The sequence below is a fragment of the Spinacia oleracea genome, chromosome 4 (assembly GCF_020520425.1).
Source record: "Spinacia oleracea cultivar Varoflay chromosome 4, BTI_SOV_V1, whole genome shotgun sequence".
NCBI lineage: Eukaryota > Viridiplantae > Streptophyta > Magnoliopsida > Caryophyllales > Amaranthaceae > Spinacia > Spinacia oleracea.
The window spans coordinates 146,150,013-146,157,015 of record NC_079490.1 but is presented as its reverse complement, the minus strand read 5'-3'; positions in this window follow the sequence as shown (position 1 = coordinate 146,157,015).

Sequence of the window (7,003 nt, the reverse complement as noted above, 5' to 3'; positions counted from 1 at the left end):
TTTGTTCTTTCTAATTTTCTATTTGTTGTTAAAACGCTTTTGTTTGTCATGGTGATGTTGATAACATAGTAAATTAATATCACTTTGATTCCAATTCGTTAGAAATTCAGTTATTTAGAACCATGATGATGATAATGAAGTGGCTTATTTCATTGTGATTCACTGATTTGTCGAGTTCCATAAGCAAAATAATTTTCCAGTGTTTTCGATTTTTTAAGGTTTTTGATAATAATTTTCCTAGGGTTTTTTTAGGGTTCAGAATTATAAGTTGAGAACAATGATGATGATGATGATTTGAGAATAAATTTGTTAATTAGATTAAATTTAAATGAACTGTGATGTTGATGATTATTAGCGCAGACTAAATTTTTTGTGTTTCTTGTGATCCAATTTGAATTAAAATATTGTAAATATGAGTTTCTTACTTGTGTAATTATATTTGGTTTATTTTACAGCAATGGAAGACTATCAGAACTTTGTTGAATGTTCTGATGATGAAGAGGTTCCAGAATCTGGAAAGACAACACCAACATGTAAACCCATGCCAACCAAAGATGCTGAGGGAGAACTGAAGCGCCAAAGGAAGCTTACATCTGATGTGTGGGCTGAATTCGATTTGCTGGATCGTGATGAAAATGGTGTACTGCGCTGTAAGTGTAAGAAATGTGGCCAAATGTACAATGCTGAGAGTAACCAAGGTACTGGTAATTTGCGTCGCCATATTGCTAAATGTAAGAAAAGGAAATTTAGGGATATTGGTCAAATGATATTGGATTGTGGTAGTGGTGGGTCTGTAGAAACTAGGTTGCCTGCTTTTAATCCTAGTGTGTTTCGTGAAATGCTAGCTACTACTATTGTGCGTCATGATTTACCATTTCAGTTTGTTGAGTATGAGGGTATTAGGGGGTGTTTTATGTATTTGAATCCTGATGTGAAAGTGGTATCTAGGAATACTATTAAGGCTGATATTCTTCAAATGTTTAGGAGGGAGAAAGGGAAGGTTAAGGAGGCTTTAAGTTTAGCACCTGGTAAAGTTGCTTTAACTTCTGATTGTTGGACATCTATTACTACTGATGGTTATCTTTCCTTGACTGCCCATTTCATTGATCACAATTGGTGTTTGCAAAAACTGATTTTGAATTTTAGCTTTATGCCCCCACCTCATACGGGTCTTGCTTTGTGTAATGAAGTGTGTCGTTTGTTGAAAGAATGGGGAATTCAAAAAAAAGTATTTTCTATTACTTTAGATAATGCTTCTTCTAATGATTCAATGGCTGATTTGCTTAAGAGTGAAATGGATTTAGTTTGTGGTGGTGCTTACTTTCATGTTCGGTGTTGCGCTCATATCATGAATTTAATTGTGCAAGATGGTTTGAAAGAGGTTGATATAGCTATTGTTAAGGTTAGAGAGAGTGTTAAGTATTGCAAGGGTTCTCAATCTAGGAAGCATAAGTTTTTAAGTTGTGTGTCACATGTGGAGCTTGACTCATCTAAGGGGTTAAGGCAAGATGTGCCAACAAGATGGAATTCAACTTATATGATGTTAGAGTCTGTTTTATTTTACAAGAAAGCTTTGGTTTATTTGCAAAGAACGGATGCAAATTATGTTCATTGCCCAACAAGTGAAGAGTGGGTAAGAATTGAGAAAAATTTTAAGTTTTTAAAGGTTTTCTATGAGGTCACTTGTGCGTTTTCTGGTTCAAAATATACTACTGCAAATCTGTATTTTCCTAATGTTTTGAGGGTAAGGGTGCTGTTACACCAAGAAAAGGGAAGCCATGATGCTTTTATGGAAAAGATGGCTAGTAAAATGTTGGTTAAGTTTGAGAAGTATTGGGCTACCTTTAGCACTGTTATGGTTATGGCTGCTGTTTTGGATCCTCGGTACAAATTTCAGATTGTGGAATGGGGATATGAGAAGATTTATGGGGCAAGTTATAATTTGGAGTGTGCAATGATGATGGACAAGTTGGTTTCCTTGTTCGACGAGTACCAAGCTGAGTCTTCTTTGATGAAAGCAAATGATGAAGCTAGGAATGCTGCCATGTCAAATAATCAGCAAAGTGAGTCGGATTCTCTCATGATGGTAAGTAACCTTAACCATATACTTTACTTTTTTTTTAGTGTTGTATCATTTTTATTGAATATTTGATCATTTCTACATTTGGAAGTGATATTTTACTTTGTTTTTTATTAAGGATTTGACAACTTCTCCACTAAGATGCCTACTAAGGCATTGAAATCTGAACTTGAGAGTTATTTGGAGGAGCAGCTCATGCCTCGGTCAACTGATTTAAATGTGTTGGAGTTTTGGAGAACTCACGAGGCACGATATCCTACACTTGCTCGGATGGCCAGGGATATCTTGGCTATCCCAATCTCAACAGTGGCATCTGAATCTGCTTTTAGCACTGGTGGTAGGGTGCTTGATGCTTATAGAAGCTCTTTATTGCCTTCTGTTGTGGAGGCAATTATATGTCTTCGTGACTGGGTGATTGGACAAGGTTAGTATTTTTCAATTACAATAACTAATTATATATATTCTGCTCTTAAATAAATACTAAGTATGCTGATCTTATTTGTTTTATTACTTTTGTAGTAAAAATGGAGCCTCAATTGGAGGAGCTATGTGGAGCCATCATGAAGATGAAGGTGGAAGAACAAGTTGACGCGGTCGTGAATGTTGATGACCCATCCTCACCCATAGTTGCTTCACCAGGAACACAAGATTCCAACAAAGTGTGATGAATGAACAATTTATTAATGCGTTGTAACCTATTTGAATTTTAGTTTTACGTTGGATATGGTATGTATTAAACTTTAATTTCATATTTGGTGATGTATTAAGCCTTATGACTTTTGACAGGGCATTAATTAATGGCAAATATTGCCAGTTTAAGACTTATTATTTTAGCAGATTGGAAAAACAGGTTATTAGTTTAGCAGGTTTTTTACAAAAAAAAAATTAAGTAAACAGGTCAGCAGGTCGAAAACAGGTTGACCTGTTTATTTCCAGGTTGGGTTGGGTTTAAAATTTCAACCCGTTTAACTAAACAGGTTGGGTTCAGGTCGGGGAAATCTCAACCCGTTTATAAACAGGTTGACCTGATTTCGACCCAACCCGACCCATTGCCAGCTCTTTAGAGAACTGTTGTATGCCTGATTTATGAAGTTCCGATTTTCATGTTCCATGAATGGCTAAAGGGATATATATTCCATGTGGCCATATGAGTCACTTGTATCATGTTGGAGAAATATACTACTTCTAATTCTGACGTGTTAGATTCTTATACAGTATATTGTATGCAACTAAGACAGAGGAAGTAATCTGGGTTAATGTCGTTTTACCATACAATATGAGTTTGAATTCGGGGCTAAGATATATTGTATAGAAATCCAACAAGGAACATACAAAAAAGAGGCAGCATACCCTTCTCTCTCTAGAAACCTCTCCCTTCTCTCTAAACCAAAAAAAAAAAAACCCCAAACCCTAGGTTCCTTTGTTCGTCGGCGGCCTGAGTTCTCCGCTCAACTCGGGTCGCCGGCGAGCATCATAGTGTTTTCTATCGGTGGCGAAGAGAAAGAGGAGCCAAGTTTTCGCTTCCACCTCCTCTTAGTTCGAAGCTCTTCTCGCCGATCTCTATTAGTTTTTACGGATTTTTCATGAAATACCCCTCAATTTTCACGAAATTCACCAAATGCCCCTCAACTTTCAGAAATTCACCAAATGCCCCTCACCTTTAATATAATACCCAAACTACCCTTACTAATGACACGCCGTTAGCCCGCCGTTAGCCTACTTTTCTAATTCACCAAATGCCCCTACAATGTAACTTATTTCACCAAATACCCCTATTTCAAAATATAATTCACAAAATGCCCAAATGTAAAAATTACCTTTTTAAAGCCCAACGGCTAGTTTTTGGGCATGTGTATGTCGACCGAAAAGATGGAACAGTCCTTGTCGGCTGGTGTTACGGGGGAGGAAATTGATGAAGCAGGTTCTCCGTGCTAATTTGTTGGTGGTGTTTCTGGGTTTTCTCCGGCTAACAATTGTCCATTGGTTGGGGTTGGGGTTTGGTTGGGGTTGGGTTCTCTCTCTCCATTTTTTTAAGACAAGTGAGAGTCTTTTTATTATTAGATGCGAGTACAACATTAGTTTACACCATAACTGAGCTTAATCATAGTTTGGGGAAGTTGCTGTCAAAAATCCGTAGCTCTAGCGACAACCACATGTCCATAATAGGACTAGACATCGAAAGACACTACTGTCAAGATGACACCAAACGCCAACTTGCTGAAAAAGTTGCCATAGTGAAGCTGTGTTTCTTCGACAATTGCTTGATTATTCAGTTGTTGCGGATTAATAAACCTATTTGTTCACTGGCCTAGTTCTTCCAAAGACAAGAGCTTACCTTTGTTGCTTTTAAAATGAACAACTGTCTTAAAGCGTTGAACAGAGATTATGGGATTCAATGCAGGAATGCTTTTGATTTGGGTGAATTGGTTGTAACTGTTAAACAAGATAAAAAACAGACCAATGAACAGTTCAAAACATTTGGATTGCAATATTTGACGAATCTATTTACACCGGGTAAAGAATTGTTTTTGTACGTGCTTAAAGGTCCTGCAGCACCTCTAGGAAGTTGGGGTGCTACTATGTTGTCTTTACAACAAATTGAAGCAGCTACTCGTGATGCTTACTTGTGCTGCCTTGTTGCGTATTTCTCTTGTTAATTACTCCATATTTGGGAAATAAACTGCTTCCTCATGAAATTGTAATCAATCTAGCATTTCTGCTGCTAATAGTTTCAGATGTGTCAGAAATAAAGTGTACTAAAAATATCAGCAACAGATTAAGCATATTCAACACACAAAAAAACATCACTTATCAAACTAGATTAAGCATATTCACCATTCAAAAACATCATAATTATCATATTCACCATTCAAAAATAACTTCATATAGTGACAGATATACTGAAACAATATGTAGTATGGATAAAAAACATCATAATTAAGCATATTCGCCATTGTTGCTTGGATCACGCTTGTAGTATACCCTTTGTGGATTGAGTGTTGTATCGGAGCTACGAATGACAAATTTCCTCCCACGATAACAAATTTTATTTGGGACTCTAACATATGTGGACTCATTATGTGTGGATGATGATTTTGAATGATAACTCATGACATAAAATGAGATGAAACTACAACAAAAGAATTTGGTGACTAAATAAACACTCAGAACAGGGTTATTTATACTAAAACAATAAACTACGGCTATTTTTCAATCCCAAAAAACTAGCCGTTGGGCTTTAAAAAGGTAATTTTTACATTTGGGCATTTGGTGAATTATATTTTAAAATAGGGGTATTTGGTGAAATAAGTTACATTGTAGGGGCATTTGGTGAATTAGAAAAGTAGGCTAACGGCGGACTAACGGCGGACTAACGGAGCGTCATTAGTAAGGGTAGTTTGGGCATTATATTAAAGGTGGGGGGCATTTGGTGAATTTCTGAAAGTTGAGGGGCATTTGGTGAATTTCGTGAAAATTGAGGGGTATTTCATGAAAAATCCGTAGTTTTTAGGGGTTTTAATTTGAGAATCGGAATAAGCAAGCAAAGCTCGTGAATTTTGGGTTCGGAGGTTAAAAAAATCGAGTCATCTTCCAGCCCTGCTTTAATCGTAGCCGCCGTCGTCGGTAAAGGTAATCTATTAGGGTTAGGGTTTTTGTTTGGAAGAATTGTTGGTTTTTTTGTGGGTTGTGTTATCTTGTGTAAGTTTTCGGAATTCCCTTGTTTTGGGATTTCGTGGCTTGTTTTTCCCAAGCCCTTTCAATCGCCGCCGTCTTGTGTGTGTCGGACCACCCCGATCTGGACGGTAAAGGTAGTCGCCGCAGTCTTGTAGTGTCGAACCACCCCGATCTTGACTGTAAAGGTAGTTGCCGCCGTTTTGTAGTGTCGAACCACCCCGACCTGGACGGTAAAGGTAAAGGTTAGTTTAGGGTTTCAGTTTTTGGGTTAAATTTTGCCTCTTGTGCTTATGCCCGCACCTCCCCTGCTTTGCCTTGTGTTAGTTTATAGGTTTGTTTTTAATATGTTTTGGATTAACACTTTGTTTTGGGAAAATTTGTGTTGTTTTCTTCTTGGTTTTGATAAGTATTGTCCGTATAAGATTGTTTGTATTGGTGTTCGTCTGAGTTTTCTGGTGTTGATTGGATGTATCTTGAAGATATATTTAGTCTGTAGGTGGGTTGTTAGGTGGGGGGAGTTAATGTGTTCCTGTGTGTGCCCTCTCTCTACCGTAGATGATGTTGGAATAATGGAGTTGTCCTTTGGAGTTGGGTGTAGGATTGGAGGTTGTAGTTTTAGTTGTTTGATTAAGGAAGGGGTAATAGATTATGGGAAGGTCTGGTGTTATGGGGGTTGTGTTGTCCTTTGTTCTTGGAGGGTAGTTCTTGTTATCCCTTCTTTCAGGTTAGCGTTGAGAGTAGTTCTTAGCGCTTTCAAAAATCAATATCTGAACGCTGCTCCCCATTTTATGGGGTTTCATAGTATGCTAAACCTTTTCTGTTTCGACGCTTGTGAGAAAAGCACAAGGTCTATGAGTCTAGCCCATAGCATTGTCTCTCTGTCTCTCCTTTCCTTGTTTTCCAAGTTCTACAGGTACTTTCGGGAGATTCCTAGTCAAAATTGGCCTAACATCAGTACCATCTTCTATAAAGAGAACTCAGTCGCAAATTGCCTTCGCAAGACCAATCGTAGGTGGTGTAAGCAAGGCATTTTCAACAATCACGGACTCAAGCAAGAAGAGCACTTTTCCCTTTCTTTGTTAATTCATGTGTATTTTGTTGGTTTAGTATGTGTAATGGTCTATAAAGACCTTAGTGTTGTTGTAGAAGTTAGCGTATAGTTGTAATACTTTTTATTTTATGTAAAATCAGCCTATGTCAAAAAAAAAAAATTATATATATATGCTGAATTATCCGACATGTTGAATT